The 9134-nt window shown below is 43.7% G+C and overlaps 1 long non-coding RNA gene across 2 annotated transcripts in view; it reads right to left on the minus strand.

Annotated features, from left to right (window-relative positions):
• The window catches only part of LOC127487604 (uncharacterized), a 66839-nt gene extending 58011 nt beyond the window's left edge, over positions 1 to 8828 (minus strand). For both annotated transcript variants that reach the window (XR_016222460.1, XR_016222458.1), the window contains exon 1: positions 8695 to 8828. This is a non-coding gene — a long non-coding RNA (uncharacterized LOC127487604). The remainder of the gene's footprint in view (positions 1 to 8694) is intronic.
• Between the last annotated feature and the right edge of the window lie 306 nt (positions 8829 to 9134).

Below are 9134 nucleotides of genomic sequence, written 5' to 3' on the forward strand. Positions count from 1 at the left end.
TAGGCCGCAGCACACCGGCCGCGGCGGCCATTGGAGGGTGAACCAACAGCAAAGGAAGACCTTTCTCCCTGTCTCTCTCTCTCACTATCCACTCTGCCTGTCAAAAAATAAAAAAATAAAAAAAAAAAGCTTAAAAAAAAAGTCTACTGAAGACCGATAAGCTGCAAACAGTGTTGTTCCTTTGCGGGCAAGGGAGCGGCAAGTGGTGTCGTGACTTAGATCCGGACCACTTTCCACACGCAGGAATAGGTAAGGAACAAAAGGTAAGCGTGCGTGTGCACGGAAATCCAGCTGGGGAAAGAATAGAAACCGCAGTTCCGTCGAGAAAGACGGGGAAATTAAGCGCCAGAAAAAAGGGTAAAGGAATCCCTTAAAAGGCGGGAGTACAAAGTGTTCAGAAACGCCAGGAAATAGGCGGAAACTTCCTTTTTACCTCCAAATGGACAATACTCGGAAACTTCCTTTTTACCTCCAAATGGACTATTCTCCGTCCACCACTAGGTTGCACATGCTGTTGAGCTGCTTGTTAAAAGCTGCGGGGACACCCGTTAAGGCGGCCACAGTATGTGCATTCACTAGGGCTGTTGCCAAGACGTCACCATGGTTTGTGGAAGGTGGCCAATTAGATGAGCAACAGTGGCGGAGAGTAGGGAGACAGTTGAGAGCAGCCGGAGAGCCGGCAGAAATACTTAGATTATGGCAACTCATTGACCAGACACTTCAGGACCCCACTGAGAGCATAGGGCTTTTACTTGATGAAGCATGCGAGCTCCTAGAGAAGGTTCAGGAGGAGTCTCGGCATGATAGTCAGTCTAGTGACTGTGGTAGTCAGTGGGACAGGAAACAGACGGACAAAGGTCCCTGTAGGGACCAGCCACCGGTTGAGACAGAGGAAAATTCAGTGAAGGACCATCCCCCATCGAGTGTGCCCCTGCGCTCGAGGGGGCCATCTCATTTATATCTCAGTTTGACTAGGCTAGCAAATTTGTCCTTAGAGGACGAACTGCCGCCGCGGTATCGTCCATTGACTCTCCCTAAATCGGCCCCTAGAAAAAAAAGAAAAAAAAAAAGCTATAAAGACTCCATTACAGATACAGGGAATAGGGTTAAACAAGGCGAGCCATAGAACAGTTCATTAATGCTATAAAAATAGTCAGTCCTTGGTTCGAAAAAGGAGTCGTGAATAAGCAACATTGGGATTTCCTCAGAAAAAACTTAAATGTGCATTTAAAGAAACAAAGCAAGCTGTGACAAAGGCTGTGAAAACTTTGTTGCAGATGTAGAGAATAGGGTTAAAGAAGCAAACTGTAGAGCAGTTTATCAGTGCTGTTGAAACAATTAGTCCTTGGTTTGCTGAAGAGGGTGTTGTGGATAAGAAACACTGGGAGTAAAAAATATAGATCAGTGTACACTGGACAGCCCTCACCTTGCATTTAAATATTTCATTTGAAGTAAATGTTCTCTGTTATAAAGTTAATATTACTATGTGCAATGAGAAATTGTGGTGACAAAGTGTCCGGACTACCCATTTTGTTTTTGTTTTATGTACTAACTCTACCCCTATTATTGATAGGAATGCTTGAGCAGATTATGCTTGGTTTGCTTTAAAAAAAAAATGTAAGTCAAAATATGCCACAAGTAGTTAAGATTCCAAAACCTGCAGACATGTAATAATTACAGATAATAAGAGGCTAGTTCCCTTAGATATGTTTCAATTTATCCTTAAAACATATTGAATATTATTGTGTTTGATTGCTGGATGTATATTTGTATAGAAAATTTGTATTATATTCGTATGATGTATTAATTATGCCTATACCTTGGTGCAACTCTAGGGCCAAATGTAAGGACAGATTTTTGGGATGGAGAGGCTTGTGTCTTTGTTTGGCTCTGATAAACAAGTAACTTGTCTGCCAGATGACCTTCTCCTGCTCCTTGGGAGCCTGGCCAGTTCCTGGGGAGGGGATAAAGGAATGTTTTCTGATAAACAGGTGGGCATGCTTCGTGTCTCGGCTCTCTGGCCAAGATCCGGGATGGGACACACTGCTTGCCTAAGATCTTGGCAATGAGCCACCCTTGTCCTTGCGGGCTTTAAGGAAGAGCCGGAGCAAGCCTCTGCTGCTGCTGTTCCATCCCGGGGGAACACGCAGTCATGCTGGACATTGAACATGCGGGTGATGACTACTAATGATGTTTAATTCTCAGTATGGATCATTTTCTGGTGCTGTGTAAAAATTGCTTAGTAATGCCCATAGTACTGTAAATTCTACAAAACATGAGTACAACGCAGATATGAATCGATTGGCTATTGTGGCTGAGGTGTTCTGTAACAGTCCCTTTAATAAAAAATTAACAAAATAAATTAATTTAAAAAACAGAACATTCAGAACCTGCCACTCTGCTTGGTATGTCATTACAAAAATCAACAAGGAGGACTATGCCTGATAAATGAGGGTGCTATCAATGTGGGCAACAGGGACATGTACAAATATTGTCCAAAAGTCAAACATCAAAAAAGCCCCTCCTCCTGGGATTTGCCCCTGGTGCTAAAGGGAAAGGCATTGGACCAATAAATGTCACTCTAAAACTGATAAAAACGATAATTCCTTAAATAAATAAAGTTCAGAAAACTAAAAGCGGACCAACAAATTTTGGGTGCCATGACATTTGTTCCTCAACAGAACACCCTAAATCCATCAATTTCCTCCACGGAGCCACAGAGGGTACTGCAGGACTGGACCTCAGTGCCACCTCCTATACAGTATTGACCCCTGAGATGGGCCCACAAGGCCTCCCTACTGGGATTTTTGGTCCTTTGCCAACTGGGATTTTTGGTCTCCTACTGGGCAGAAGTAGTATAACTATGAAAGGGTTACAGGTTTTTCCTGGAGTTATAAACACTGACTTTACTGGTGAGATAAAAATTATGACTCAAGCCAATAATGTAACTTTAACTCCAGGACAATGCATTGCTCACTTGATTCTGTTCCCCTTCTCTTCAATTGGTAAGTCTTTTTTAAATAAAAGAGAAAATAACGGTTTTGGATCTTCTAATGCTTATTGAATACAACCCATAACTAAGGACCGACCCAAATTTTTTCTTAAAATTAAATAAAAAGTTATTCAGTGGTCTTTTAGATACTGGAGCTGATGTCTCTGTTATTTCAGCAGCAAGCTGGCCCACAAATTGGAAGAAGAAAATTACCATAACTCAATTGCAAGGTATTGCTCGGAGTCAAAGATTAACACAAAGTTCTAAATTGCTGCAATGGAGGATTAAGCAGGTAATGCTGGAGCTTGTTACCCCTATATTTTGGCTGCATTACTTGTTAATCTCTGGAGACGTGATATTCTAACTCAAATGGGGGCTTTAATACACAGTCCAAATAAGATTATTACCATTAACATACTTCAACAAGGTCATTTGCCAGATAAGGGTTTAGACAAACAACAACAGAGCATCACATCTCCAGTTACTTTAACTGTCAATCATGACCAGAGAGGCTTGGGTTTCCCTTGATGGCTACCGGTCAGTCTGTGCCCCATGCAAAAAATAAAATAAAATAAAAATCAGATAATCCCGTGTGGGTGGATCAGTGGCCTTTACTGCAGGAAAAGATAAATGCTGCACAGATATTGGTGGAAGAACAATTAACATCAGGACATATAGTTCCTTCTAATTCTCCTTGGAATAGTCCTATTTTTGTTATCAGAAAGAAATCTGGGATATAGCAATTGCTTCAAGGCCTTAGGCCTGTTAATGCTACTGTGGAAATTATGGGGGCTTTACAACCAAGTTTACCATTGCCTATTGCAATTCCAAAGGACTCTTATATTACAATAATAGATTTAAAAGATTATTTTTATACTATACCTTTACATCCAGAAAACTGTCCCCGATTTGCTTTCAGTGTTCCATCAGTAAATTTTCAAGAACCTATGCAAAGATGCCAATGGAGGATCTTACCTCAAAAAATGGCTAATAGCCCTACTTTGTGCCAACAATTCATTGATGCTGCTCTTCAAAATATTTACAAAAAATATAACAATTTATGTATTATACACTATATGGATGGTATTTTGATAGCTGGACCCGAGGAATTTTTGGTGATACAGTAATAAGAGAGCAATTATCTGCTTTTGGTCTTATCATAGCCCCTAAAAAATACAACTTCAATACCCTTATCAATATCTAGGCTTCCAATTGTACCCATGAAAAATACTTCCACAAAAAGTCACCTTACAATTGGATTCTTTACAGACTTTAAATAAGTTTCAAAAACTTCTAGGGAATATTAATTTGCTTTCTGCACATCTCCACCTCACAACAGGAGACCTTAAACCTTTATTCAATATCCTAAAAGGAGGTCAAGCTTCTGTAATTTGTGATGGTCACCATACAGTTATTAACACCTCTTTTTCATCTCTACAGCTAGTTGAATTAGTTGCTGTTGCACTTGCATTGCAGTCTACTTTGGATGTAGCGGTTAACATATACACCAATAGCAAATATGTGTTCCTATCAGTGCCTCAATTGGACACTTGTTCATTCCTTCCTGGATCCTCAGCTGCTTCTCCTCTGTTTTCTCGCATTTGCACTGTCATTCGACAGCATACCTGTCCTTTCTTTATAGGTCATATTCGAGCACATTCCAATCTTCCTGGACCATTGGTAGAGGGTAATCATTTGGCAGATTCTGCTCTATAAATATATTCTATTGCTACAGCAACAAAAGATCACGTTTTACATCATTTAAATGCTTATACGTTACACTTAAAACATAATATTACTCAAGAACAAGCTCGACAAATTGTAAAATTCTGTTCTACTTGCTCCATCCAGTTACCAGTACCTCACTTTCACATTATTCCTCATGATTTATTTCCCCAATCAACTATGGCAAATGGATATCACCCACTTCATGGAATTTGGTAAACAAACATATATACATGTGTCTATTGATGCTTGTTTTAAATTTATTTTTGCTTCCTTACATACAGGTAAAGCTACAAGACATGTTATTGCCTGTTGCTTATGAGCTTTTGCTTCCCTAGGAACTCCAAAGCAGATTAAAACGGATAATGGACCTGCTTATATTTCTGCCTCTTTTAGAAATTTTTGTGTAACTTTCTATCTCATGTTACTGACATTCCTTATAATCCTCAGGGTCAAGACATTATTCTACATACACATAACACTTTAAAGCAATATTTTAATGATATAAACAAAAGGGGGAGTTTAGGGTTCTTGCCCATTCTCCTAACAAATGGCTCTCACGTGCTTTATTCATTTTAAATTTTTTCACATTGGATAAAGATGGTCGTCTTGCAGCTATTCAACAGTGGCATCCACAAACAGCTGGGGTAAGAACAATGGTAAAATGAAAGGATCCTATCACCAATCAATGGAATGGACCTGATCCAGCACTGTATGGGACATGGGCTCTTAAGGGATGGGTATTTTTATGCAACCAATTTGCTTTTATATTGTTAGCCCCTAATGATTTTCACAACTGCTCATTGGCCGTGTGGCCCCAATGCTAACATCTGTATTTCCAAAGGCACAACAGTGATGCTCATTACCTGAGAACTGTGATGATGATGTCATCTTAATTGGAGACCTGCTTTCACCATGGCTATACAGCTAGTGGGAGTTCCTGGATTGGCTTATGGAAATAATTGTGGACTACGAAGGCTTACACGTTTGATGACCAAAACAATCAATCTTACTGCTACTGTGCTATCCAATATAGCTAAAAAATTGGATCAAGTTCGTTCAGGAGTACTCTTAAACCAAGCAGCTATCGATTATTTGCTGTTAAAAGATCATGTAAGCTGTAAATCTGTTCCAGGGGAATGTTGTTTTAACATTACTAACAATGCCATATATAGAGTCTGTTATGGATAAACTTAAGAGTAAAATGCAACATATGTTTATTACTAACCCACTAACATTTGAAGGGTTTCAATGAATTCATTGGTTATTAATGCGGGCTGGATTGTTACTGCTTTTCATACTTTGTATGGGATGTTTTCCGTGTGTTCTGCAATTTGTGCTAACTTCGCTACAATCTGTATGGACTGACATTCATCACTTAAAACTTCATACCAAACCTCTTTTGTAATCAAAAATAATTAATATTTGGCTGTATGTTTCATCTCTCACCTAATGTTGGGCTAAAATGGTACTCAAAATGGGTAAGACACTCCACATCCTGTACCTACCTAAGACAGGGCTCAAGTTAAAGAATGGGTCGCTATCGGTTGCTTGTGTGTCATGATACTACTGGGCCTTGCCTTCATAGCCAGATGGATCAGAGCCTTAGCACTCCGTCAGCAAAATACCAACTTGATAATCCAACAGGCTATGCTGGCCACCTTGCGATCTCACCCCAATAAAGAAGTATGGCTTAGCATGATGGAGCGGTAGTCAAAGACAGGTAAACACTGATGGGCGCTCCTAGCAACCTAAGACAGAGGGTAGGACAGGCTTCCTATTACCTCCATGACGGGTAAGCAGGTAGCGCACCATTGGGTACCTAAGACAGGCACGTTTCCATGCTATTTAAATAATAAAGAAGGGGGAGATGTGGGGCTCCATGGGATGCACAGCCATGGAGCCCCCACGTCAAGGTCGGTCTGATAACTGTTGCTGTGTCTTTATCACAAGGTGGATGTTGCTAGTTTCGGTTAGGGCAATGCTTTCCCACGGTCGGGACTTTCCAGAGGAGTTGAGAATGTTGTAAACAACAAGATGGCGCTGAGGACCGCGCAGTGAGCCTGCCTGCTGCGTGACGCCTCATCTGATTGGCCCGAAGACGCGTGCACACTGTGTGAACAGACAGTGGATTGGAGTGCTCCGTGCATGGACTTGAGCCCGCTTGCAATTGGCCAGATTTTGTATATAAGCTGTGTGCTGAAGAAGGAGGGGGCTTTTCTGTCCACTCTCCTCCCTTCATTCTTTCTCTGTCACTGTTATTTTCTCATTAAAAGTCTACTGAAGACTGATAAGCTGCGAACAGTGTAGTTCCTTTGCGGGCAAGGGAGCGGCACCTAGGCCATAGCAGAGAGCTGGATTGGAAGTGGAGCAACTGGGAATTGGACCCATATGGGATGCCAGCACTGCAGGCAGTGGCTTTACCTGCTATGCCACAGTGCCAGCCCCATCACAAAGATATCTTAATACACTAAACAGTCCAAATAGCAGATGCTGGGGCCTGGCACTATGAATTAAGCCACCCACCCCATATTGGCAATGGTTTGAATCCAGGCTGCTCCACTTTCAATTCAGTTCCCTGCTAATGCACCTGGGAAAGCAGTGGTGGATGGCCCAAGTCCTTGGACCCCTATACCCTAGTCCAAGACCCAGAAGCTCCTGGCTCCATCCTCTCCCAGCCCCTTGTAACCATTTAGGGAAGTGAACCAGAGGTTGGAAGACTTCCCTTGTTCTGCCTCTCCCTCTCTGTAACTCTTTCAAATAAACCTTAAAAAAAAAAAGATGCTATTTCTGGCCCCAAAAGGTGGCAGTTTCTTTGCAAGGTTAATTGCCTTCCACCTTCAGTCCTGGATGCACCAGAGACCATGCATAGGGAGTGACGAATGGCCTGCAGCCTCGCACCCCTCTGACCCACAACACTCCTTTGAGGAAGACACTGAAGAACTATGATTTGTTCCAAAGTCATGACTGTGAGAACAGCTTTATCATGAAAAAGTGAGAAAGGACTCAAAAGGAAGTCTTCAGCCAGCAAAAGCACTTCCCCTGATATGAGCAGGCATAGAGGATTAAATTAATCAGATTCAGGAGCTGGAAAACTATGCCCCTAACCCCTATGTATCCCACCTGTATTCCCAGCTTGCCAATCAGACAACTAATCACGCCCCTTTGGGGAGTGCATAAAAAGCACAGAGCCCTCTGGGCCTGCCCTTGCCCTCCCAAGCCTCCAGGCACACAGCCTTTTGGCAGCCCCTCCGCTGTCTGCCCGCACCACGTGGTTCTGTGGTCATTCCCGCCTGCACGGTTTTTCCTCTCCCTGTGGCTCTGGCCTGTGAAGGCTTGCACATGGCCCTTGTTCACCCCACATCTCTTGGTGTGGGGCCTTCTGGCTGCCTCTGGAGACTGCTGGCTTGCCCTGCCGCTGCACTCCTGCCCATGTGCTCTCTCTCCCTTGCAGCCTCTGGTCTACTCCCTGGAAAAACCTGGTGTGCAACAGCCGCTTTCAATTTCTGACCCCCTTCCTCTTAATAAAGCCCTCACCTTCCTGTGCATTTCTCTCACACTCTAAACGCTAGGCTGTACAATGTTTTCTCATTTACAGAAACTCGATACTTAGAATTCTTATCTAAATAGACAAGAACCCTCAATACATCAATCTTGATTTTAAAATAAAGGTAAAGGATTTCCCGCCCTCCCCCTCCACCCAGCAACAGCACAGGATGATCAAGGGCGCAGCATGGCCAGAGGTCCTGGGGACGAAACCTTTCTCGGCCGCACACAAGGCCACTCCACCGGGCCCCAGCACCCTCTACCTGCCTCCTTCCAAGCCCTCCTCAGTGTCCGCACTCACAAAGCGAGCACAGCCCTTGTAGATACAATTTCCCCAAGTAAATTCGCATTGTGCGCTAGGCTTTTCTGCAGATGTTCAGGTTACAGAATATCCTAAAGTGCCGCGTGTACAGGAAGCCGCATGTACTCACGAGGACCGTTTCGTCTTCTGCTTTTCCACACTCTTGGTGCCACACAACATTCACCCGTGTACACACAACTACTAACCCGCACCCTGCAGTGGGCCGCAGCCTTTATAGCTGGCCAGGCTGGGGGCAGGGTCTCTCTTGCCCAGCCCCGCCCCTCTACAGCAATGGTTGGCTGAAGACCTACGGCAGGGGCGGAGCCTGAGCCAGAGGTGGGCACTGAAGCCCTTTGACTGGCTGGAAGCCAGGGAGCTGCTGAGGTCTGAGACTACCCCTTAGAGTGCCATCTGGCGAGACGCCACGACCTGCAGGCCCGCAGAGGGCGACGAATTTTTCCATGCCGCAGAGCTATGGCGCAGGCTGGCCCAGATCCTCCTTTCCCCTAGCCTGCAGAATCTCTGGCCCCAGCTGAACGGATTTCCGGAAAGCACAGCTGTGCCTCTGCT

The sequence above is a fragment of the Oryctolagus cuniculus genome, chromosome 1 (genome assembly GCF_051225735.1).
Source record: "Oryctolagus cuniculus isolate XC-2025 breed Fujian yellow rabbit chromosome 1, ASM5122573v1, whole genome shotgun sequence".
In the NCBI taxonomy this organism is placed as follows: Eukaryota; Metazoa; Chordata; class Mammalia; order Lagomorpha; family Leporidae; genus Oryctolagus; species Oryctolagus cuniculus.